The sequence below is a fragment of the Pongo pygmaeus genome, chromosome 6 (genome assembly GCF_028885625.2).
Source record: "Pongo pygmaeus isolate AG05252 chromosome 6, NHGRI_mPonPyg2-v2.0_pri, whole genome shotgun sequence".
Lineage (NCBI taxonomy): Eukaryota > Metazoa > Chordata > Mammalia > Primates > Hominidae > Pongo > Pongo pygmaeus.
In genome coordinates this window covers 66,383,924-66,411,714 of record NC_072379.2, presented here as the reverse complement: position 1 = coordinate 66,411,714, position 27,791 = coordinate 66,383,924, and the positions used below count along the sequence as shown (strand labels likewise).

Sequence of the window (27,791 nt, the reverse complement as noted above, 5' to 3'; positions counted from 1 at the left end):
AATTAGAATACCTATATACTAAAAATAAAATTACTAAAATAAAATATTTAATATAAATGTTGACTAATAGAATGGACCTAAATAAAGACTGAACAAATAACCCAGAAGATAGAGTGTAATAAATTCTCTAAAGACTAAAGCAAAACAATAAAGGAGTAGATTATATGGGAAAGTCAGCTATGTGGCTAATGTATATATGCTCCTTTGACATTCAACTGGAGTTCCAGATGGAGACAACAGGAAAAATGTGATGAAGAAAATAAAGAAGAAATAACAGAAAAATATTTATCTGAATTGAGGGTTGTGTCAGTGGGTTTTTCTTCAGGGAGCATAAATAGAATCAATCAGACAAATAGGGACAGCCCCCCTCCAAGAGTACTCAAGAAAGAACAAAGGATGTTTTAATTCTAAGATGAAGACTTTATCAACCTACTCTGCTAGGCTGACTGTTCTCAACTTGGGGTAGGATGGGGTGGGGTTAGGGCAGGTGGATATTTACCCCAGGCAATTTCCAGAGACATTTTTCATTATCACAGTTGATAGGAGGTGCGAAGGGAACTTCTGGCTTCTGGTGGGTCCAGACCAGAAATGTTGCTAAACATCCTACAATGCACAGGACAACCATCTGCAACCGAGAGTTGTCCTGTCCAAAATTTTAATAGCGTAGAAGCTGAAAAACTGTGCTGACTGAATTCTCCCCCTACCCCTGAGACCCTAATTGCATTGTGAAAATACTTCCATCCTCCCCAGCACATGCTTTAGAAGCCCTTCTTTTTTTCTCTACTCCCAGAAGATTCTTGTTATTTTTATAAAGCTGTTCTCTCAGAAAGTTGAGAGTATCCTGAAAGTCAACACCATCCAGTGCTTGATGTCTATGAGATTCGACTTTCTCTAGGATGCATTGGAGAAAAATCAATCACTTTGACTTTCCTTTACCAGTACTTTTCTGTGTCTATCGAAGGATCATTTAATCCATGTGTTTGTTCTTGTGTTTCCTTGAGATTAAATACAAATTCTTCCTAATTTGCAGAAATCCTTATTGCTGTCTGTATTATGTCCTAGAGTAGTTGGGGATTTTATTCTTTTGTTTGTATATTTTTTTGTCATTTCAATGGCCTTTGCGGAAACAGGAGAGGTAAGCACATATACTCAGATTGCTACTTTTAATGAAATTTTCTGATTATTTTTGAAAACTTACATCCATAACATTTTAACTATGAAGAATTGAAGAATCACCAGGAACTTGTGAACATTTATGTTTCCAGGGTTTTTTTGTTTTTGTTTAAAAAAGATGAAAAGTATTTGCTACGTGTTTTTGAAAATTTAATTTTGATGTTGATATTTTTACAAGAAGGAAATTTTCTTTGTAGAATCAGATCTTAAAGTGGAAATTTCTTTTAAAACCGGATATTAATAAACATTATCGTAATACTTTATAGCCTTTCAGATACAAAGTGCTTTCACAATACATTACTCCATCTGAGCCTCGCAACTCCAGCAGTAGGTATTGTTATGACCTTTTAACTGTGAGAAAACTGAAGCCTTGAGAGTCTGGGTGACTTTTGAGTGAAGTCACAGAGTTGGATCTAAGCCTAGTCTTCTAATTCTTTATTTTACATACCTGCTGGTCTACCATACTGCTTTCTTACATGGTATCTGTTCCTCCGTTCCATGATGGGGAGGGAGTTATGCAATGATTCAAGTACAGTGTCTTGTATCACACCTTCTCTCTTGATATATCTCCATAGCTGCCAGCCACAGAGCCCTATTAACATGAGTATACCACTAGCTCATTGTAAAAAAAAAAAAATCAATAAATAAATGACAATGCTCACAATGTAGAAAAATTTCTAAGGAACCTGAGGCATAGAAGAAGCATAGTCAAACCTAACTTCTCGAGTATCAGATCAAAGAAAAAATAATTTTTGAAGAATTTTCTAAATGTGGCTTAAATCATGCCATGTTGTATGTTCTTCTTCTCAGTATATAAAACCTCGCTGTTGTGTCTTTTGATTCATTATTTCCTTGCTTCTACCTTCATTCACTATTTGGGAAGTTAGAAAAATGACTTTTACTCTCAGTTCTTCTACTTTTTTAGAAAGTCATAGCTTTACTCATTGAAGTACTGATTTCTAGTAGAATAAAACTGTATGTTAATCATAACCTCCTTTTCCCTTGGAAATTCAGGCAAGTACTGTGATTTATCTTGAAAAATGTGGACTCATAAAAGTCTTTTCTTCTTTTTTCTTTGCTAGAACTAGCCCCTGCCCTTAGCCCAAAGGGAAACACCCCTTTTTATTGTTGGCCACACTCAGTGTTGCATGGTCAAAGGAACATTTACTTAAGCTAACAAAAGTTAGCACAGCAGGAACAAGAGAAATATGTGTATGACCCTCCCATGAGAAAAGAAAAATTTCTGTCTTCACTGATTTTTACAATTGGTATCAGAAATAAAAAATAGCTTAAACATTTGTTCAGTATTTAATATGTCAAGTATTGTTTTAAAAAATAACCACTTTGCATTACTGCCTAGTCCTCACAAAACTCCATTGAGAATGGTACTATTTTCTCGCTGATCTTACAGATAAAAAAGAAAGGAAGAGAGATACAGTAGTTTGCCTAGCAAGTTGTGAGGTCTGGATTCAAACTCAGTCCAATTATAGCACTTGCTCTTAAATTATTTGATAATTTCATTTTTTCAGGAATATAGGAAGTTTTCAATATATTATCAAGATCATTTTTTCCATTTCTGACACATTCTTTTCATGGCAAGTTAATATGCTACTGACTTTTTCATATTGCATCAGAATTATAGATAGAAACATTAATGTAAATTAAATAAAATTGTTATTATATTTACTACTTTTTTTTAACTTCCAGGTTTTGTTGGTGTAGCCAAAGTGCTTGCATTTTCTAATTGGCTCTTGACAGCAGACTGTAACTTAGATACGTAACTTTTTTTGTCATTTCATTCAATTCTTTCATTTTCATTTGGTTTGTTCCTGGTAAACTCCCTTTCATATGCCCTCAGAGACTGTCCTACATCTCTACATTGTCCTCTAGATCATTACTGTCACTCTCATCTTCAGCAAATACCTATGCCTCCCATTTCACGGCCATCCAGTATGAATGTCTTCAGGTCTTTCATTTTGTTAATATGGTCTATCAAATTTATTGCTTTGGGTATGTTGAACCACCCTTGTATTCTAGGGATAAATCCCACTTAATCATGGTGAATGATACTTTTAAGAGGTTCTTGAATTAAATTTGCTAGCACAGGTAACCCTTGAACAACATGGGTTTGAACTATGTGAGTCCACTTATATGTGTATTCTCTTCCACCTCTGCCACTCCTGAGACAGCAAGACCAACCCCTCCTCACCCTCCTCTTCCTCAGCCTACACAACATGAAGACATTGACGATGAAACCCTTTATTATGATCCACTTCCACTTAATGAATAGTAAATATATTTTCTCTTCCTTATAATTTTCTTAAAAATGCTCCCTTTTCTTTAGCTTACTTTATTGTAAGAGTATAGTATGTAATATATACACCATACAACATATGTGTTAATCAACTGTTTATGTTATTGGTTAGGTTTCTGGTCAAAAGCAGGATATTAGTAGTTAAGTTTGGCAGAGTCAGAAGTTACATCTGGACTTTTGGCTGTGTTGGGGGGTATATTTTGGGTCAGCACTCCTAATCTCCATATTGTTCAAGAATCAATTTTATATTGATATTGTCATGCAACAACCATCAACACCATTCATCTCCAAAATTCTTTTCATCTTGTAAAACTGTAACTCCGTACCCATTAAACAATAACTCCCCATTCTCCCTTCCCGCAGCCCCTGGCAACCACCTTTTTACTTTCTATTCTATGATTTTGACTATGATAAGTACTTTATACAAGTGGAGCTTCTTAGATGTTTGTATTTATTTCCTTCACCAAATTCAGGAAATTTTCAAATATTCTGTGACTTTTTATCTCTCTCTTTTCCTTCTAGAATATCCAAGATGTGTATGCTGGTCTGGTTGATAGTATACCACAGGTTCCTTAGTACTTTGTTTACTTTTTAAATGTCTGTTCTTCAGATTCAATAATTTCAATGATCCCATCTTCATGTTTACCAATAACTTCTTTTGACTTCTCAAATCTTCCTTGGAATCTCTCTAGAAAACTTTTCATCTGAGTTGCAGTGGTCCTATATTTTCCATGAGAGATGTTTCAGGCAGCGGATGCCTGGAACTGAAGATGGTACCAAACCCCATTGTCATCAATCAGAACACATTTCTGTTCATGTCTTTCATCCACAAATTTCATGCATTTTTCATCATAACTGATTGTAATGCATTGTGACCACAACTTTTGCAGTTTGAGGTGCAACAGCAAACCCAGTACAATTTTTTTTTCCTCTTCATAATTAAAAGATCCATTCTTATAACAGATCTTAGCAACCTCAGCATACAATTTTTTTCTTTCTTAATTAAGCCAAGAACTTTCACCTTTTCACTTAAAGAAAGCACTTTACAGTTTCTCTCTGGTACATCTGAATTGCCAGCATCACTACTCTTGCACTTCGGGTCCATTATTAAGTAAGATAAGGGTTACCTGAACACAAGCATTGTGATACAACAATGATCTATCTGATAACAGAGACGGCTACTAAGTGACTCACGGCAGGTAGAGTATACTGTGGATACACTGGACAAAGGGATGATTTATATCCTGGGCAGAATGGAGTAGGGCAGTGAAAGATTTCACCAACATATTCAGAACAGCATGCAATTTAAAACTTGTAAGTTTTTTATTTTTGGAATTTTCCATTTAATATTTTTGGACCATGGTTGATCGAAGGTAATTGAAACTGGAAAAGAAAGCTACAGATAACTAGGGGACAATTGTACTGTGCTTTTTAGCTTCAGACTTTCTTTTTAGTTTCTTTCTAGATTTCCTTTCTCTTTATATTTCCACTTTGCTCATACATCAACTTTCTTGGCTATTCCAGGTTTTTCTTTAGTTATTTGAGCATCTTTAAGACAACTGTTTTTAAAAAGTTTTTGTATGGTAGATCTGCCATCAGTTCTGTTGGCTTATGTTTTCCTCTGAATGAAACATACTTTCCTGTTTCTTAGTTTGTCTTATGATTTTTTTAAACTGGACATTTAAATCTAGTAGTGTGGTAATTCTGGAAATCAGATTATTTCCCTTCCTCAGAGTTTCTTAGGGATTTTTGTTTTGTTTTGTTTTGATTTGATTGTTGCAGGCTGTTACTGTGCTGAGGATAAGCCTGATGTGTAAACAAGGTCTTTTCTGAGCCTCCACCTGTCCCTAGCATTATGGTGACTTTCTAATTTTCCACATACATCCAATTGCTTTTGAATATCCTAGCTTTTCTGGCTCTCGAAAGGGAAAAAAGAGAAAAATGAATGGGGAATGGGATACTGACCCTTTAAATCTCCTGGAGGTCACTTCATCTGGAGGAAAAAGGGCTTCCAACAATTCAGAGAAGTACAACAGTAACAGATGCCCATCTCTGGTGTTTGTACTTCCATAATCAGAAGCAGCTATCAGTGATTAGAACACAGATCTCCAGTATTGGAGGACAGGATCCTTATTGCCCACCTTGGCTCCTGCAAGTCCTGTGTAAACTGCTCCAAGAACACATGCACAGCTGCCCGCCACAAATCTGGGGGTATGGGGTGGGTGGCTGCTGTCAAGCTAAAAGCTGACATCCACTGAAGTTAACCATAATTTACCATCCATGTCTTCTCCTGGAAGTTGCAAACCTTCAATAGACTCCAGATTTCCAAAATAGTTACAACGAACAGATTCTGCCACTGTAGATGCCTGTCTGGGGAGATGGATGCCTGGTGCTTTCTATTTTGCCATCTTTCCAGAATCCTCTCATGCCGAAATAAGCCTTTGTAAGGGCCATCAATAGCTTCTTATACCCGTAATAAATACAAAGACTCTAGAATGAGAATAGAATTTTCACAAAATACTTTTTAAAGTGTAGATAAAATATTATGTAAGACCATTGTCCTACTGTTTGCTCCATACGTTTATGCAACTTTAAGTCTTTTTTCAGTGGTACCAAAATATGCCCTAATATATACACCGATGAATTGATATTGAAGATTGCTAACAATTTTCATTTTCTATATTCTTTCCTATAGATTATTCTATTTGATGACTCTCCATCTCAAACATAATAGGAGTGTACTTCCCCTATGAGTTTCCTAAATTTCCATTGGCAGAAATGATTTTCCCTGTCTGGCAATATTGTCTGTGCTAACCAAAGTATTTTCTCTCCCAATTTAGATTTTGAAGTTGGGAGAAGTGGCAAAACGTGAAAAGCAAGAAGCAAATATTACCAGAGACACCTATGAAAAAGAAATCTTCCTAAAGAACCTTTTTAAAGTGCCATAATCTGTTCGGTAAGAATGAAACTAATGCACAAAACTGATAAAAATGGACTACCTGGATGTAGTTTCTGAAATGGCAGGGCATGTGATCTGGTGTAAAGTACAAAATACATGTCCTAACCTGAGTAATTTTGTCTCTTCGTTTATGATTTTGAACAATGGTGTAGAAGAGACAGGGGATTCTTCTTTCCCCTGGAAAATCCCTATTTCTTCCCTCTTAGAATTGAAAGGGGCTACCTTTGTGTTATGAGGCTACTGGGGAATTTCAGCTAACTCCTGTGGGGAAAGAGATGGAAGCAAGCATTCCTCACAATCCCACTAATCAACCACGGGTTTCTTATGAGCATCTACAGGATTCCCACGGGTCCCACTGAGGGATAAGTGGTCAAAATAGAATCCCCACATTTAGTCATACTTACTATACTGCCTGTTGCTAACTGTAACAACTATTCATTCCCCTGAAGCCTGGAGCCAACTGGCATGGGCTAGAAGTTAAGAAACAGCAGGAGGCCTTCATGGTCACCATGGCTTCCTGGTGACCGTCTAATATAAAATTAAATAGAATAGTATTTTCTTTTAAGCTGAAAATAAATTTTAGCAGTGCTCTCATTGGTTAGTAAAAACTTCATTTGCATTGGTGACACAAACATTGTTATGTTATTCTAGTCTAACGAGAAACCATCTCAGCAAAGATCATTAGAAAATCATTTTAGAAACCACTAGGTCTTTAGCATAATTTTAAAAAATAAATTCAAGAGTCTGTCATAATATTGCTCAACCTAACCAAATGAGAATTTTAACAATAGAAAAGGCATTTGCAAAATAATAATCAAGCCTGTGATAAATGAGTTAGAAGTATGTGCAGGACATCTTCAATTTGCCCCTCAGATCCTGTACTCATTCTTCATTCAGTTCTGTTCTGGGAAGCTGGCCGAAGGAAGGGGAGAGAGAATAAAAAGAAGCTGGACTATTTCTTCTCCTCTCCCTCCTTATGTGACAGTTAATTTCATATGTCAACTTTGCTGGGCCGCACTGCCCAGATATGTGGTCAAAGATTATTCTGGATGCTCCTATGACGATGTTTTCAGATGAGATTTAACATTTACATTGCCGAACCTTGAGTGAAACAGATTGTCCTCCATAATATAAGTGGGTTTCATCCAATCAGTTTAAAGCCTGAGAAGAGTAAAAGACTGACTTGCCCCAGAGCAGGAGGGAATACTGGCAACAAATTGCCTTCACATTTCAGACATGAACTACAGCATCAGCTCTTCCTAGGTCTCCAGCCTGTGGGCCACTCTGCAGATATTGAACTTGCCAGCCTCCATCATCTCATGAGCAAATTCCTTAAAAAATTCACACGCAAACACACACACACACATGCACACACATACGCACACACATGCACACACATATTCTATTAGGTCTATTTCTCTGGAGAACCCTCATACATCCTGCTTCAGCTCTGAAAGTCAGGAAATAGAAGCATACTCCACTCTCATACTATAGCTTAGGTAAAACAGCCCCTTCTCCTCTGGTCCAGCTTTCACTAGGTCAATCTAGTGTCTCTTGTTCTTTGATCATAAGGGTAGTATTATTTCCCCCTGTAGCTAGTCTCTTGTGTCTTACCATCCTTTAATTCCTAGCACTGCCCATACTTCTGAAAGCAGTACTTTCATTTTCAACTCAGAGGTTGAGCCTGGTTTCTCAACTCAAGCTGCATATTAGAATCAGCTGGGAAGCTTTTAAGAAATCCCAACAGCCAGGCCACAAACCAGACCAACTAATGCAGAACCTCTGAGGGTAGAACACAGGCATGTATGTTTTTCAAAGCTCCCCAAGCATTTCCAATGTACAGCCAAGACTGAGAACCACTGCATCAATGTCTCTTCATTTGAACAATTTGAGATGAATGTTGTTTCCAGCCAGAACCTGAACGAATATGCTATCATCAAAAATATATACATTTGCTTAAAATCCTACAAGTGCTTGTCACCAGTACTTTTCATATGATTATCTTCTATATTGCCATATATTGTTATTTTGTTATCTCACTTTTAAGACTGTAACTGATTTTTTTTTTCTCTCCCATTCTCTCCATATGTTCCAGCTCATGGCCCAAATCAAAACCTTGTCTATAAGCCACTGTTCTTAGCTTCTTATATATATATATATACACACATACACACACACACACGCATATATGTGTATATATACACACATACACATACACATATATAGTTTATACATACATGTATACATGTATATGCACATACATGTATACATATATACATGTATACATGTATATATACATACATGTATACATATATACATATATATGTATATATACATACATGTATACATATATGTATATATGTATATATACATACATGTATACATATATACACACTTGTATGTATATATACACAAACACACACACATATATATATTTATACACACACATACACACACACATCCACCCCTCTTTCCAAAACAGGGCTCACCATGTTGCCCCATATGATGCAAATTTCAAATTTTTGTTAATGATGCTCTATGGCCCATATAAGTTGTAACTTCCTGTCTAGGCACTAAAACCTCTACATTTATCACAGTCTGACATTCATTATTCTCAACAATTCTCACCCTCAGCCCCTTTCTAATGTCATACACTCTACCAACTGTTATCTGTTCTTTTGATTCCCCTTTCCATTCACACTTCCTCCTTATGGTCATTTCTCCTGCCAGAACCCCCCTTCTGTGCTTCAGCAGCCTGTCCTTTCAGTCTTTAAAGACTTACATGTCCCCTCCTCAATTAAGACATCTCTAGTCCCTCTATACTGCTAAATAAAAGTAAACCATTATTAACTCTCTTGAGGGCTTACAGCAGTTTCTTGAAGGAAGAGATTTATAAACTGGGACTAAAAAAAGGCAGGGAAGGGATGGCAAGATGGAGAAGAAAGGTTCAGACAGCTAACATAAAAGCCCAAAGGTGAGACACATCCATAGCACAGGTGTGATGCACTGCAAATATGCCTGTAAGGGTAAACGAAGGAGACTGATGAGCACAGGGCCTTGTAAACCACATGAGGAGTTTTGTGTTAAATCTGATAGCAATGGAGTGCACAATTTTACAAACATCATTCACAGAGTTGTAGAAATATGTTGGAGGAGAGAAATGTCACAAACAGAACAGTTGTAGGTGCTCAGAGAAATGCAAACATTCCCAGCCTGAACTGGGTTGGTGGCAGTGAGAATGAAAAGGTACCATTTTCTGCATTTTCCTTAAGGTTAAAAATTTTGCTGTTGCCATGTGGAACTGTTAAGATTCAGAGTAAGAATTCAACACCTCTAGGGTTCTTTTGACTGATTTAAATATTATATAAAATGCACTTTTCTTTAAAAAATAGTCAAATATCTTTAATGACATATCAAATCAATTACCATCAGCCACAACATCAAAAGTCAACCATTTCATTGTTTTTTTCCAAAAGTCACCTTCTGCCACAGTGTTTTCTCATTCCATTCCCATATTTATTTTTTGCATTTAACAGGTTTATTAGTCATTTGAATATCTTTGTTTTTACAGGTATATATGTGAGTCTTGAAAAATCTTTTTGAGCTAAGATATGTCAGTATATAGAACTGACTTTTTGTGATTATACCAAAGAATAAATATTGTTAAAATGTGGGTAACAAGGGACCAGGGTGAAATCTCCACTGTTGTCACAATAGGTAAATACAATTTGACCTATAACATAACTCACGGTTAGAACTTTATTAAATGATTTTGCTTTATTTATTTAATGTATGAGAAAGTTATTTACTATGAAAAATTTAAATACTAAAGATTTCGATTTCAAAATTATTCTAGTGAGGATGTTACACTGATAACTGTCATACATGGAAGAACATAAACTCTACATAATGATGCCATGTGGCCATATATATAAAGCAAATGTCACCAGAGACCTTCACCCTCAGAGATATACATGTGTGTCACTCAAACCATCAGTTTGAGTTGGATGCTCCAAATCCTCTCTATGAGGTCTGTAAATGTCTGAGGGTTTGCTTATGGGGTCCCCCATTGCTTCCTTTCTTAGATCTGTGCCATCTGTTAGACTGGCATGCATCTAGACATGAAACTATAACTTTGCTGATACCCACAAAAACTTAAAACAAACATTCTGTCAGTCCTGTAACTTCAGTGATGGTGGGAAATTAATGTTATCCATTGGAACAGCTGTGTTAGTCCATTTGCATTGCCATAAAGGAATACCTGAGGCAGAGTGTTATAAAGAAAAGAGGTGTATTTGGCTCACAGTTCTGCACGCGGTACAGGAAGTGTAGTACCAGGATTTGATTCCCGTGAGAGGTGCAGGAAACTTCCAGAAGGCAAAGGGGAGCCAGTGTGCCACGTGGGAGGAGAGGGAGCAAGAGAGAAAGGGAGGAGGTGCCAGGCTCTTTTAAACAACCAAATCTCACGGGAACTCAGTGAGAACTCACTCATTATTGTGAGGAGGGCACCAAGCTATTTATGAGGGATCCACACCTATGACCCACACACCTCCCCACGAGCCCCACCTCCAACATTGGAGATTACATTTTAACATGAGACTTGGAGAGGACAAAACATCCAAGCTATATCAATAGCTTTCTTCCGAGTCCTGTGGCCTCTTCTTTGTACCCATTCTCAGCCCTCTCATCTCTTAATTTTGTCCTCCTCTGTTCCCATGTGTATGAACAATCTCATCTGAATGGCACGCACACACACAACAATTACTGAACCCCTGGTGAGGCAAACACTATACCTGCAAGCACTTACTTCATTTAAGAAGTTTATCGAGAGCTTTATAAATAAATTCTGTTCTCCATCTACTATGCAAATAAAACTTCTGTATCTTATTATGTGTGTAATAAATGTGAATGCAGAAAGCAATCTTGCTTAATGAGATATTTTGCCCAGATCATAATCTCTTTGGTATTTGCCATTATCCATCACTATCCGTTATTACCTATCACTCATCTTCATAGAGCAAATACATCATCTTTCATCAGGAAATGGATTACACTGAGGGGAAGAATATGCTCTTTGTCTTCCAAGGAAGAAAAGATGAAGGAATGAGTTGAGGGACTTAGGAACAAACAATAACTATATGCTAGATGACCTCGTAGGCATTTTACAAATATTACCACATTTAATATGCTTTTTAATTTAGTTTTCACAACAAATAAATAAAGTTTTATTATCTCTCTTTACACAGGTGAATCCTAAGGCTGAAAGAGACTGAGTAACAGCTATTAAGTAAGGTAGTAGAGTCCACTTTTACTCTGCTAAAATTCTGAGCTAAAGACTAGCATAGGCCAAGCACGGTGGCTCACGCCTGTAATCCCAGCACTTTGGGAGGCCGAGGCAGGTGTTATCACCTGATGTCAGGAGTTCGAGACCAGCCTGGCCAACATGGTGAAACCTCATCTCTACCAAAAATAAAAAAATAGCCAGGTGTGGTGGCACACACCTGTAGTCCCAGCTACTCAGGAGGCTGAGGCAGGAGAATCACTTGAACCTGGGAGGTGGAGGTTACAGTGAGCCAAGATCACACCACTGCACCCCAGCCTGGGCGACAGAGTGAGACTCTGTTAAAAAAAAAAAAAAAAAAAAAAAAAAGACTGGCATAAATGCCTAAGTTTTTTTTAAATCCCTTTTGTTACAGCTATGACATCACTCTTCAATATAAACTCATGTCCTTGCATATGCAAGTTGATCAAAAGTTAAGCAAGAAGTGTTTGTCTTAGTAAGAATATAGGTTCCTTATAGACCTAAGAATGAAAATTTCAAAGTCCAAGGCTTAGGATATCACCTATTTCTACAGGAGATACTAACCAGGGATACAGAAGGTCTACCTCAGTCAAATCATTCCTTCATTTCTTTATCTAACACCATTGCTTTATTTCAAAGTCAAGACGAAATTTGAAACTGAACATGGATTCTGTGCTCTAACAAAGTTCTGTGACCTTAACATATGTACCCAGACTTTTACCACTCACAGTCATCTCCCAGACAGAGGAAATGACTCATCTTTTTTAAAAAATGGAAGTCTTAAAGCTAACATAAAATATCCCATGACAAAAATATCTTTTTATATGTAATATAGGAAGAATGAACTTGTGCATTTTTATAAATATAATTCATTTTCAGATCTTCAATTCTCAAGTATCTCTGTCAAAATTTCATTCAAAGTAAACCCATAAGTGAAAAATAGACTATTAACAGAAAGGAACAGCTATTCTTGGGTTTAATTACACATGTAAGTTTTATATAAAAATTTTAAATGTATTTTAAAATGTGCAACTATTACACCACCATACCTCCAAATTCCGCAAAATTTTTAAAATTGTTGAAAAGAAATAATGGTGTATTTATTTGATTACAAATAAGGTATGATTAATAAAATACGACTAAACTAATTTTGTACTTAAAAATTTAGACAATTTAACACTCAATTTGAAGGGGTCAATTGAAATTACTAAAATTCAGACTGACCTCACCATGAACATTCAGCACGAAAAAGCCATTTTCAAGGAGCTAATGTCCAATACACTTTTTTTTAAGATGGAGTTTTTTAAGACGGAGTTTCGCTCTTTCACCCAGGCTGGAGTGAAGTGGTGCAATCTGGGCTCACTGCAACCTCGGATCCCCGGGTTCAAGCGATTCTCCTGCCTCACCCTCCCGAGTACCTGGGATTACAGGCGCCTGCCACCACGCCCGGCTAGTTTTTTGTACTTTTAGTGGAGACGGGGTTTCACCATGTTGGTCAGGCTGGTCTCAAACTCCTGACCTCAGGTGATCCACCTGCCTTGGCCTCCCAGAGTGCTAAGATTACAGGCGTGAGCCACTGCGCCCAGCCCACAGCATATATTTTTATATGATAAGGTACATCATCTCAGAAGACAGAGAATAGCTTCAGATATGAACCTCAGAAAGAAGTTCAAAAGGCAAAGAGATCTGCTTCAAAAAGAAAAAACAAAAGTTGAAGGTCTTGCTCCAAAAGAGGGATTTGCTTTAAATTACTCCAAAAAGAATGACTGGCTGATACCAAAGAAGAAAAAAATCTTTGCATTCCTGACATCTGATATTTTAATGCACGATACATAAAAAGCAATATATTTCAAGGACACACTAATAATCCCCTATGCAAAGGGGGGATTATCCTCCCAGAGAGAGGGGGGGAATGGGGGGAAAGAGAGACACAGAGAGAGAGAGAGAGAGAGAGTACATACACAAGCCTGCCTATTACTGGAGGAGCATGGGTGCCAGGATCTTTGACCCAAGGGTCCAAAAGTTTCGCTGAATACAGCATTTCAGTTGTGCCCTGAAGTGAAAGCAGTAAAATAAAGACCAAAGAAAGCTCTAAGTTTAAGGTCAAGACCAAACTGCATAAGAACCAAGGATGTAACCTAGGGTAAATGCCTGGCAGAACAAAAAAACACCCAGCATTTTGAGGGTGATGGCAGGCTGTGAGAAGGCAGGTTGTAGAAATGATGAGGTTGTTTTATGGCACGCTTTTATTGGCTGCATCAGAGAGAATGTGAGGGTGGGTTGGGTATGTCCTTGAAGTTATAGGACTTTGGTTCAAATAAACTTTGTTGCACATCCAGTAATAATAGGCAAGGCATTTCTTATTCTTGGTTTTTCTTTTCTTTTCTTTTGTTCTGGCTTTTTTTCCATAATTCCTGCCTTAGTTAATGACACCACCACTCCCCTCTTGGAGCAACCCAGAAAGAAGGGAGTCATCCTAACTCTTCCTCCTGCCACCACATGTAATCTTTGTCTTTAAACAGACTCAGTGTGTTTCACTTAAGTAAATATATTTGGAAAGAAAACTTCATATTACTTACTAAAAGGGAAAATGACTATTAGTTCTATAAAAGAAATCTATTTTTTTAATTAATGAAAATGAAACTACATCATTAAATGTTGGCAGAAATTCATTTTCTCTTTGTTAGAAAGGCTGATTGGAAAATACCATTTAAGGCCAGGCGCAGTGGCTCACACCTGTAATCCCAGCACTTTGGGAAGCTGAGGTGAGTGGATCACCTGAGGTCAGGAGCTCGAGACCAGCCTGCCCAACGTGGCAAAACCCCATCTCTACTAAAAATACAAAAACTTAGCCAGGCGTGGTGGCGGGCACCTGTAATCCCAGCTGCTTGGGAGGCTGCGGCAGGAGAATCGCTTGAACCCGGGGGGCAGAGGTTGCAGTGAGCTGAGATTGCACCACTGCACTCCAGCCTGGGCGACAAGGGCGAAACTCCATCTCAAAAAAAAAAAAAAAAATACCATTTAAGAACCAGATTAGCATCAACCTAAGCCTTTCTCCTGAAGTTAATTAGAGGGGGTTAACAGATAATTAAAAAAAATTTTAAATCATGCGACAATATGATTTCATGCCTCATCCTCATACAACCAAAATGTTATTTGTAAATGAGTCCCATACTTTGGGAAGCACTAGACTATGATATACAATTCAAACTCAGTAGCGTGCTATCATCTTACTCCCAATTCCCTTTTGATCTGATTTCCTGCCACTCCACAAGCCATATTTACAACTCTATTCCTGCTAAAGGACGTATCATTTGGCCCTAGGCATTCTCCATTGTGTCTACTGAGAAACCTATTAGGCCTCTGAAGAGGTTCTTGATGTGAAGTTTTCAGAGACCCCACCCAGGCACCTTTCTCCTTAGCATGAGCAAAGGTTATCACCTTGACCAAACGCTAGTCAGGCTCCTCTGAGTTCTCTTGTTGACTAGGACTCAAGCTTACCTTTCTAGGTTGAACAAACACTAAGACAGTTTCTAACAGCTCAACATTGTTTACTTAGGATGAGCCTACCCCCCACTTAAAGTCCGAGCCTGATAAAGAAATTTCCTGTTGTTCCAGCCAACACCTGAAGACCAGGATCCCGTTTTCCAGTCTCTGTGGGAGGGGAGGAGCCGAACTTCAATAAACACCAGTGAACAAAGCTAGATGGGTTTCACATGGACTAACCTCTTTTCTGGATTTTTGTAATTTTTCATTTTCCTGAAAAACTATGGAGTCCCAACTCACCTTCTCCCTGCTCCTTCATTCTCCCATTAAAATACCTAATCACCTCTGTACAGGTCAATGTTGAGCTCAGTTCACGTTGCACTCTTTTCCCTATTGTAATAATATATGTTAATTCTTACCATTTTATTTAGTGTCCAGCATTGTTTATCTTTCGCAGCATTTCATAGCTACTTCTAATGCACTATATTGTCATTATTCATTGAACTATCGCTCTCACCCACTATGCTGTGTTCCGTTTTGTACTCCGAGTGCTGAGGTCAGCCCCCGTATTGTGCCTCCCATATTAGAAATCGCAAACATTCTCTTCACTCACAAGTTAATACAGTGAAGTAATAAAAAAATGTATTTTGTCAGATAAGTACCCATCTACCACTGAGGTGGTATTTTCTGAAGATCAATCTTTACGTTTAAATAACTCTTAAGAGCAATCTTTATGTTTAAGTAACTTACGTTTAAATGTGCTTAGAAAGGGGGAACTAGGCCAGGCGCGGTGGCTCACGCCTGTAATTCCAGCACTTTGGGAGGCCGAGGCGGGCGGATCACAAGGTCAGGAGATCGAGACCATCCTGGCGAACACGGTGAAATCCGGTCGCTACTAAAAATACAAAAAAAAGTTAGCCGGGCTTGGTGGCGGGCGCCTATAGTCCCAGCTACTCAGGAGGCTGAGGCAGGAGAATGGCGTGAACCCGGGAGGCGGAGCTTGCAGTGAGCCGAGATCGCGCCACTGCACTCCAGCCTGGGAGACAGGGAGACTCCGTCTCAAAAAAAAAAAAGAAAGGGGGAACTAAGTTACCTAACTGCTATGAACAGGGTCATGAGGAGAGACTCTAACACACTGCTTTAGTTTTGTTTCAACTTCCAAATCATAAGAGGGACATTACACATTGCATTAAATTCTATAGTGTAAAAATAAAATAAAAATATCAGCTTACTTTCCTTCTTTCTTAGTTTGTCGGTATCATTTTTAATTCTAATGTTTTGTTAAACCTCACACCTTCCTCTTTTGAATTTCTACTTCCTTTTAAAATGGCAATTGCCTTTTTATTTTCGTATCTTTTGTCTTATATTAGTAAGAGCATTTCTCTAATTATAACATGGGGAATTTACATGTGGGTTACAGGGAAGACTAGATTTTTACATCAAAATTAATTTTGTTTTATTTGCTCCTAATTTATAGGTGAAAATGCTATTTTACATGGAAACCTATTTTGTTCCATAAAACTAAATAAACCATAACCCAGAAGTGCAATGAGACACACACAGCATGAACATTATTTCTGAAAGCTGAAGAGTTGCCAGTCTGTTGATCTCAAACTTCATGAACCACACAGTTCAGTTCAAATTGTTTCCCTGAAATAGCTTTGAGCCTCTGCCAAACAGCCACTGAAGGACTCTGAAAAATACAAGGTAAGGAGATGGCACCTAAGAACATTTTTTAAAAAATGTTAACTCTTTTATTGAAGTTTATTTCATTGCTTTTATCAAAGAGACTGATGTCACATCAGACATTTTCTCACCTAAAGGTAACACGCAATAATTGCCATGATAGCATACTATTCAGAACATGAAACCAAATGTGTGGCCTGCATGGGCATTCTTCCTTTGCCAATGAATTGCAAATGCTTCTTTCTATCTACAAGTGTACCAACGTTAAACATTAAATGTGGAGGTCTTATTGTGGGTTGATCTTTAGAAAATCAGGTCTCCTTTCTGTTTTCAGTTGCTGCCAGCATCACCTATCCGCAGAGTCAATGCTGATGATGTTAATGAAACCAGGCAATATATTGAAAGCTCTAGCCACAATCATTAACTCGAGTCTGGAGTAAACCATGTATCCCAGGGCCCAGTATGCAGAGCGCCTGTGGGGTGTCAGCAAGCTGCAGCTATCCAACAATGCTGTTACCTAAACTTCACTTTTGTGTGCCTGTCCTTGTAGGCATCCTCCACTCCACACCCTAAGCTAAACCATCACTTGTTGAACAGGGGCCCTGCCTCATGACTAGTATTTGGCCTTGAACTTCACACTCTGTTCCCTAGACACTGGCTGGAGCTTTGCTTCTAACTGAATGGGCCCTAACCTTCTCTTGCCTAGCACTAAAGCCCTAACATTGCCTGCAATTCCTATTGTCATACCCTCCCCACCAGATTCCAACCCCTGATAAATCATTCCTGCCCCAGAAACATAGTTCCACTAACCTGGGATATAATGATTTGGAATGCTGGTGACTCACCCGACTTTTAGACCCTTAGTGCTAACCCCTTTGTTCTTTCTTACTTCTTTTTCCCTGACTTAAGACCCAGCATATGTCAAAGCAGATATGGTATGTAAGATAATGTCAGTGTGCAAAAAGCACTCATCATATAAAGAAACTTAAGTGTATCTTTTAAGTCAATGCAAATAATCACCACAATTAATATGTTTTGTGGGTTTCAACTTTTTTAATGAAAACAAACTTTTGCATTTTCTCTAATGAGAAAAAAGTATAGTTTCCTTTTGTTTTATTTATTTTTTCATCATTTGATAAGGCACAGGGTCAAGTTATTCTTTTTGAGATGCCATAATATGCTAGGTATTGGAATGGCCAGCTAGCACTTGCATTGTAGAGTTAACATTGTGCTATAAGCGTGGTTCTTTCTAAAAGCTTTCAGTACTGTTTATAGTTTGTGCTACCCAGTTCCCATGGTAACGTGTTTGTTCCCATGGAGAAACAAAGTGAACACCTAACCAGAGCTGAACTTGAAGATATAAAACTTCACTCAGTAGATAATTTGCTCAGAGGCTATTAAGGAGGAGAAGGAGAAAACAGAAGAACAGAAAATATATCTGGGTTTCTAGTTCCAGTTCAAAGTTAAGAAACTAGTGATTTACTTTCACCTGCTATGTAACAAATCATTCTTGGTGTCATTATTTGCAACTTTAAGGAGACCTTTTTATTTTTTTTTTCTCAAAAGCAATTTTAAAAGTAACTACTTAGACAAAGGGCCCTTTTTAATGGTGATTTGATAGTTTATCTTAGCAATTTGGTCCTTGTAGTTGCAAACTGCATTTCCATATTTCAAGAATTTTTGGAATTTTCATAAAACCATCTAAATTCAAGTAAACTTGATTTCTTTAAAAAACTATAAACTAAAGCAATAAGAATGTGAGCAAATGATTATAAGATTATCTTTAATGAAAACAGATTGCTTTGCTTTCTTTAATGCCCAGAATTTTTCAAGCCTAGCTATTGCCAGTTTATGCCATTTGAAAAAAGCTTGAAAGCTGCAAAAGGATGTAAATTCAGCTGCTTTGGTTTAACGTGAGGAAAGTCGATAGCCTTTGTTAAGGCTGACGCTACCATGCCAAATTCCTAACAACGTTACAGCAGGACTTTGAATGCCAGTAAAATAATTCACATCCATTTGCAAGCTCCAGTCAAGTGGCATAAACTCCACTTGTAGAAGACAAAGCAAAATGACTGGGCTCCTCCCGAGGCTCTGGCTCTTCACTCTGCTGCCACCCTCCCTCCCGAATGTTGATGTTTTCTCCCCCCACTTTAAAATCTAGACACTTGCTCCCTTTCCATTTGATACTACTTCTTTGTTTGCTGTTCTTCAGCCTTCTTTGTGCTTTGCTGACCTCCTGTTTTCCATTCTGTGCCGCTGTTCCTGTCCTACATTTCATCATTTTTTTCTCCGGCTTCACTTTTATGCATTACACTCTTCCCACTTCAATCTTTAGCCATTTTCGTATTGTCCTGACTTTCATTCCTCTTATTTACATTTAGTTTATATTCTTTCTGACCACCTTTTCTTCTTCTCTTTGCAGCCCCTCTGTTAGAAGTTGGTCATTTTGCTCCAACTTAAAAAAAAAATGTATTTTTCCTGGATGACATTCTTTTCTCACTCCTTCTGTGTATTATTTTTCACTAGTTGTTTAAATCCCAGTCCCACTGACTTGGTGCAAAGGATTATGATTAAAGCGATTTTAAGTATTTCTTTAATATAGTAAAATGTGAAAAAAAAGTTGCCTTAGAAAACAGCATTCTAAATAGACTGCCTTTAAAAATAAACAAATAAATAAATATCTGTCCCATTTGTAGGTTCACAGGGAATAAAATCAATGAGATCTGCCATCTCCTATACTTGTCTACATCAGACATCATTCACCCCAATCAAATAGTGAAGAGTGGGACTCAAATCGGCAAGTCTATCCTGCTGAATTGTTGCCACTCAAGATAAAAATAACTTTCTCACATTGTATGGTCGACTAGCAAGCAGCAGAATAATGGTGTATCCCAAGATTAATTGTGGTTTCTGAAGGAATTATTGTAGGGAAATGGAACAGAAAGGTTTTTTCTCTTACTTACTTTTGTGTGGTATTGGAGACAGAAGGCATGTCCATCATTTTATACTGCTTATTACATATGAAAAATCAAATAATGAAAGCTTTCACAATACGGAGGTTTTCTCTAACCTCCTATCATCAAATAGGCATACACTTTGAATTGATTTTTTTTTAAGTTTTGGGAATTGGATGTTCACCTTTCTTTTATTGACTTCCATCTAATTTTCAAAAGTGTGCAACAGTATATTGCACATGAAAGTAAATGGTCCACTAAGATTTAAATGCATTGCTTTGAACTAAAGAGATATAAATTCTAATATCTGAATTCTTCATGGCTATATACATGTATACTAAGTCCTTTTGCATAGTGGCAGACTCTTTATGCTTTTGGCATATTTGAAGTTAAATTTTAATTCATATTACATTTATTAAGTACTAAGAAGATACACTCATCTACTATTTTAGAATTTTTTATAAGTTTTCAGTCTTGTAAGTTTATGAAAAAAATATTGACGCACTACATAATATATACTGGTTTCATACCACTTAACAGATTTGGTAAATTTTACCTACAAGAAAATCAGTTCTTTGAGTTTTTCTTAGGTTACTGATTTTGCATTTAAAAGTTTTTACCTTGATTAAAGACTCCAGGTTTTCTGGGGGACAGTGTAGTTGACTTAAAAACTAACCACTATTATACAAAATTTTAGTTGAGAGAAACTATCCGTATCTTCTTTTTTTATTGCTATGATTATAGAGCCAACACACACAATCATGTAGGTTGAGCACTGCTAGGGAGCCATTCTCAACCTATGTGTGGGGCTTCATATATAGTGGGATTCATTTTGCAATTCCCACTGAAACTATGCCATGAGTTTGCTCATCAGATGGAAAAAAAATTTCTGCTTTGACAATGTTGAATGAAGTCTTGCTTTACTCTGTAAAAGTATAAAATGTAACATTTTAGGGTTGAGGGGACACTTAGAGATCTTCTGGTTCTCCTCTTTGGTTTCATAGAGAAGGAAAATGCCCCCACAGAAATAATGACTCCTTACCACAATTTTATCACCATATATATACCCTAAGAGTCAAGATTAGAGATGGCTCTCCTGATCCCTGGCCTTGGGAATATTGCTTTAAAACCTTTCAGGGCGACATAGAAAATATTACATTTCTATCACATAATTCCATAGATACAACCTTCTAAGTTTTTAGCTTAATTTTCTTCCTAGACAATTTTGTATTGTAAATTACTAGAGGACAGAAATAATATCTGGATAATTCTGTGGGCAGCTTGCTATGTAATCCAGCAACATGCTAAGTAGGCTTTTTTTTTTGAGAAAGGATGTCACCATCTTCATTGACTAATGTAGTGGAAAATATTTAGAAAAGGAGCTGTTTCATGCTACTCTGGCATCTATATTGTGAAAGTATAATTTTGGAATATTGACATTAAATAACGGAACTAGAGTTTCTTAAGAATTAAAATCTTTACTTTCCCATTAGTGTATTGGGAAACTTCACTAGTTTATTCATCTTCTCTATGGAGATTTTCTTTATTACTATCAACCCACACTTTCTCTTTTCTTCTTTTTTATTACTCAACACCAATGTGTGGTTTTTAATGAATTATTTTAATTTGTTTCTGTTCTCTTGTTGCATCTAGAGAACTTGTCAACTCCTTGTGTACTGAGTTTGTCGTTTACTTTGTTTTCGCTCCTCTATGATGCTGGGTGTGTATACAGCCATTGCTAAATGTGTACTACTTAAGGTGACAAGAATTGAACTAGAAACACTTCATCAAAAAAGTCCTGACTAATTAGAAGCAACTACCAAATTTAGTCTATGTTGCCAAAAAGCCTTATCAAAAAGTGTATCATGAATCTAGATGCTAACAGAATTAATGGTTAATGAGAAAATTTTTACATAAAGATTACTGTAAAACAATATCTAATAGTGATGTCTAAAACTTTTTGAGTAGACTAATGCATACTGATGAAAAGAACAAACAGGGAGTTGAAACGAGTGCATGTCATCACAAAATCATAATGCCTTCTAAAAAACATTTTATCCTTTTCTTTTTTTCTAGAACTGAAAGGGGCACATGGCATCATAAACTTTCATTTCAGAGAGCAGTAAAAGAGGAGAAGAAGAACACACTGGTACTCCAACAAGTCATAGTTTCTGCCAGATGTTGCAAAAGTGAGTTAGATAACTGACCTTTCTTCTGGGGCCTGTGTCAACTTTGAATGGAGCTTTCAATTGCACAATAAGCATCTGGACAGTTTTGACATCTTTATAACACTCTTTGAGTTCTTAAAAAGCTACCATTTTGTTTAAAGATGATTTATGTGAAGATTAAAACAATTACTTAAGTGCTAAGAATAATTAATCCTGTAACTCAATATCAATACCATTATCTTCCCGGAACTGGGTCTCTAACTACTGATCATAATCAAGACACCAACTGTCAAATCAAATCAAAATTAAAATTTGATTAATTATTTGATGATATTAACATTCAAATCTAGTTCCTTCCTAGGCCTAATTTTGTCCTTATGTTTGCTTTGCACTGAATTATTGTGGTTTAAATAGCCCGTTTTACACAACCACTTTCAAACAAGAGCATAAATTCTCACAAAAACAGGCTAAGGAATTCATAATCATAGCTCTTGGCCGCCACCTAAAGGTTTATTTCTTGTTTTATTTTACATGAGACCTACTATGCATTCCTTTTATAATAAAATTGTTGTCTTGTCATCACATGTTTCTACATAAGTACAGGGTAAAAAGACTTTTTCAAGTATGTTTCTTCACCTTTATGTATTTAAATTAACAGCATATATAATTATATCTACTTTTCAATTCATTCAACACACACACACAAAAACAATTTAAACAAGGTTCTTTTAAATGGTCAGAAAATTTTTATGCATTTAAGAAATAGTGTGTTCTTGTTATGTATCACCCCCACACCTAGGCCCATAATGAAAGAAATTTAACTAAACTCATGTTTACTGAACCACTGTTGAGTGTAATGTAATAGAAAACTCCTCAAATTCCATCAAGAACATTAACAGTTATAACTTCTTCATTATGCTTGAGAGTAAATGAGATACTATAATTAATGATTCTTGCTCCGTATCCTATTATCACTCCCTTTATTCTCCTCCTAAAAAGCACTTCATTGAATCAAGCTAAGTATCTTCAACGCCTTACTTGGACTCTGACAAAGTCAACTTTGGAGAATGGATTTATGATATCACAGGGAAAATTAGTTATGAACTCTACAAACTTCTCATTTCAAAGCTCATATGGATAGAGCATCTATGAATCAGTCAAATTCTTGTTAAACATATAGACAAGTTGCATTAGCACATGCACTTTCCAATATATAGTCCATGTCCTTACCCTTGATTTATTTATAGAACACCATTCATGATTTTATTAATTCAAAAAATATTTACTAGGCAACTACTATGTGCCAGGCACCCGTCATTATCAGTGTTCAATAAAGCAGACTGGTCTTTCCCTTCATCGATCTTGTGAAGGAAACAGAAAATGAACAAAAAAATAGGTAAAACATATAAAGATACTGGCTACAAAGGAACTGAATACCATACTGTAATAGAGAGTAATTCTGGGGAGACAGACCAACAATAGGTAGGTAAGTCAAGAAAAGCCTCTCCTAGGAGACAGTTTTTAAACTGGGACCTGAAGAATAAACAGCCAGCTCTGCCAAGAATAGAGAGGAAGAGGTGGAGGAAATTGTGTATGCAAAGGACAAATACTAACAGAGGGCCAAGGAAACTAAAGCAGAGTGAGCCAAGGGGAGTGTCATGGATGGGATTAGAGAAGTAAGCAGGAACCAAATCATGCAAGGCCTTGAAAGCTATGGTAAGGACTTGGGGTTTTATTTGAAAGAGAATGGAAAGCCATGATAGCAGGTTAAAAAAGGAAGTAAATTGATCTGTTGGCTGCATGAAGAAGGAATTAGAGGCAGCCAAGAGAAAAGGGAGATAGAAGTCTATCACAGAAATACAGATGGGAGAGATGATGGTGATGGTGACATGGACAAGGTGGTAGCAGTGGAGGCAAAACAAGTGATCACATTTGTGATGCATCTTGGAGCGAGGCCTTGGTGGTAGATCAGATGAGCCCGTGGTTCTGCTGTTCCTTCCCAGCTTGTTAGCATGTGCTGACATAACTTTGAAAAGCTGATATAGTTTTCCATGTAAGATTTTAAATCACACCCAAGCTTTTAATTTAGTTTTTTAAATTTTAAAGAAAATATCTTAATAGAATGACCAATTTGTACATCGAGAAACACTTATTATCTAGTATCTTCTGCAAATGAAATAGTACACAAAACTAATTTTATAAATAATGGAAGTGTATCTATTAAAAGCATCAAAGCTTATTTTACTTTAACCACTTTGAAATAATTATTTTCTAAAATTGTTCAATATTTCCATGATCTCTCAAACAGAATATATTCAAAATAGTTAAGCTTCTCAAAAACTCAAACGTATTGTGAAGAAACATATATGAAACATACCTCTGTAGTATGTAGTATGGCTAAAAATAGTGAGAGGTAAAAATGAGTTTCCCCTACTCTGAAAAACTGAAAACTACTTTGCTTTGAAATCATTACATTTTTATTTTGTTGCCTCAGTTTCCCATAGTTCTTATTGTGCCTGACTGTAGTTATCAACTTCTGACTCATTCTAACACACTGCTTTACCTTGGCTGTAAGCTGAGAACCCTGCTATCAGAAATTCATGCAAGTTTATAGAAAAAGACTCCAAGTAAAGGTTATGAATTTTTGCATTGTATTTTGATTGCACAGAGGCCTTTTTACACTCTGCTTTCTCAAGTATAGTTTAGGCCATTGAAGCTGCTTAATCAGCAACACGTAAGTCAGGGAAATCCCCCTACACTAGCATGTTATTTCCCAGTTTCATAATGCCCCTTGAAAACTGAATCCACATTAATAATACATTATCTTTTTAAGTTTCTATAAAGAATCCTTCCTTGTGATACAACTTCAACTACATAATTATAAATGTTGACTTTTCATTTGATGCCTAAAGTATAGGTTTCAAATGTAACATAAAAGCATTTTATGGTAAAATTTGACCCAAAAAGTAGAATTTATGTGTCTCATAAAAGCATATAAAATTTGACCCAAGAAATAATTTCGAATTTCTTGACTCAGACTATAATATTATCTCTTTTCTTTTTTCATTTTGACATGGCATGGAAACAAAAACAGATCAAATGTCCACAGAAACCCAATCAGCAACACTACTTTCAAAGTGTCTTTTGACAAGTAATATGTGTATTTTACAAATCCAAAGGCAATATTTGAAGTAGCTCTTCAAAACAGCTGCATTACTCAAAGCTATCTCTGTGTCACCACGTTGTTTCCTGGAAGAAAATGTGGAAATGTGTACTGAAAATGTGTAAATGATTAAAGCATCAGTATAAAGAAAAAACATTCTGAACATGACTAAAAATTATTTTGAGGGCTTGTTGAAAAACCAAACACCAGATGTCCACGGCTGACTTGCCAAATGAAAATCCTTGGAAGAAAGGTCCAGAAATTGGCATTTCAAATGAATATACCCCAGCTGATTGACACAGGTGTTCCTTTGAGCAATCCTGGATAGCACTGTTGTGGACCCCAGGTAAGCAATTGTGTGATCTGCTTTTTCAACTTTGTGGTAGATTGTATTTTCCAAAGATGACAGCACCAGTACATACCATCCTATATGCTCTTCCTATAAGGTGACATTGACATCTCTCCAGCAAATGATGGGATTTATGTTACCTCTTCTTGGACCTGGGTGAACTTTTGACTACAGTAGAAGTGACACTATGTGACTTCTAAGACCAATTCATAAAATGCAATACAGCTTCCTCCTGGCTCCCTTGGGATGCTGGCCCTAGGAAACCAGCCACTATGCTGTGAGAAAGCCAAGCAGCCACATGAAAAGGCCACATGTAGGTCTTTCAGTCATAGATCTAGTTGAAATCTCCATTGACAGCCAGCCTTTAACCACTATGTGAGTGAGACTTTAGATAATTCTAGCCCCCAGCTTTTGGGCCACCCCAGTAGACAAAAGACAAGCTCTTTCACCCAACCCCGGCCAAATTTCAGATTTGTGAATAAAATTTTATGTTGCCACCATTCTAAGCCACTAAATTTTATAGTGGTTTGTTACATAGCAATAAATAACAGAACAAATTCCAAATGCTTCCACATCTTCTTCAGATAAAATGTAAAGCCCCATGTAAACCTTCATGCATTCCAGTTTGCATTTAAGGATTTCATATTCTATCCAGCCAGCTCCACCCCCAGCCCAGACTGACTTACTGGGTCCTGCTTTAGTTAATTGGCTAAGTCTGCAGTTCTCAATCAGGAGAGATTTTGCTTCCCACAGAATATCTGACAATGTCTGGAGACATTTAATAGTTGTCACAACTGGGGGGAAGGGTACAACTGGTATCTAAATGGGTAGAAGCTAGAGGTGTGGCTAAACATCCCACCATCCACAGCATGACCCCTCCCCTGCAACAAAGAACTATCAAGCCTAAATGGTGCCAAGGTTTAGAGACTGTGACCTAGCTCTGGTCCCCAGCAGTGAGGTACTTGGTTTTCACGAATGTCTTCATCATCATGTAGGTTGAAGGTTCTCAACCAGGAATTAAAGAAATAGTGTGTGCTCGGGGAAGGGGAGGTTAGAATATCAGGATTTTCTAACCTGATACAGCCTGGATGTTTGTGTCCCTCCAGAATTCATATGTTGAAATCTAATCCACAATGTGATGATATTAAGAGGTGGGGCCTTTGGGATGAGATTAGGTTATGAGGGCTCCCACGAATGGGATTAGTGCTCTTTTAAAAGAGGCTTGAAGGAAACTTTTTTTCCCCTTCCACCATGCAAGGACAGAGTGAAAGGGCACCATCTCTGAGAAACAGGCTGTCATCAGACTTTGAATCAGCTGACATGTTCATCTTGCATTTTTCAGGCTTCAGAACTATGGGAAATAAATTCCTGTTGTTTATAAAGTATCCAGGCTAAGGATTTTTGTTATAGCAGCCTAAATGGACTAAAACAAGTGAGTTTGTGGTGTTCAACCATGGCTACAAATTAGAATAAGTTGGCAAGGGTTTTTTTGTTAGTTTGCTTGTTTTTGTTTGTTTGTTTGTTTGTTTGTTTGTTTGTTTCAAATATCACTGCTCAATCCCCAACTCTGGAGATTCTGATTTTAGAAATACTGGATGCCAGTATTTTTTAAAAGCTTCTTAGTTTATTTTAATGAGTAGCTAAGCATGAGAACTGAGGCACTGGCCACTTCTCACCTGGAGACTGTGACTCCTAACCCATTTCAGGTTAGGTCACAAAGGGGACATTGGGGAAATCTAGAAAACAAAATTGAAAAATCCCAGTGGGTAATTCTGTTGGCTCTGTTCCCCTACTGAAAACCTCTGCCTCACATAGTCCTCTGCTCTTAGTCTGCCATATTCTGGCAAGAAAAAGACCTGAGCTGGACTCTTCTTCATTCTAGTGCACTTATTTGGGATGGAAGCAAATCTTAAGAATTAACTGATTCTTGTCAAGCCACTAAGTAGTATCATTTTTTAGTAAATGCTAAACAAACAATTCTGTCATAATAAGCTCAGTCTGCTGTGCACCTCTTCACCAATAAAATAAGCTCTGTTTACTAGATTTTCCATTAATTATCTAAGATGGATATTAAAACATTACTCAATATTCTTAGAATTTTACTACTGGAGTGTCAAGATAAATCAAATAATTTATATATTTACATAGTTCGAGATGATGACAATAGTTTACTGATAGTCAGTTATTCTGCTGAGGTTTATCTCTCTCTCTCTCTCTGCATAGGACTTAACCTCGTT

The 27,791-nt window shown here is 37.0% G+C and overlaps 1 protein-coding gene across 4 annotated transcripts in view; it reads left to right on the top strand.

Moving 5' to 3' along the window:
* The first annotated feature begins 4,660 nt into the window (after positions 1 to 4,660).
* The window catches only part of ITGB8 (integrin subunit beta 8), a 120,634-nt gene continuing 97,503 nt past the window's right edge, over positions 4,661 to 27,791 (top strand). The window contains exons 1-7 of one of the 4 annotated variants that reach the window (XM_063667490.1): positions 4,685 to 4,801; positions 6,328 to 6,443; positions 10,018 to 10,163; positions 11,693 to 11,738; positions 16,712 to 16,941; positions 21,951 to 22,063; positions 25,137 to 25,551. The gene's annotated coding sequence lies outside the window, so the exon portion shown is untranslated. Of the gene's footprint in view, positions 4,861 to 6,327; positions 6,444 to 10,017; positions 10,164 to 11,692; positions 11,739 to 16,711; positions 16,942 to 21,950; positions 22,064 to 25,136; positions 25,552 to 27,791 lie in introns of all 4 variants that reach the window. The other 3 variants (XM_063667487.1, XM_063667488.1, XM_063667489.1) reach the window with 3 other exon arrangements.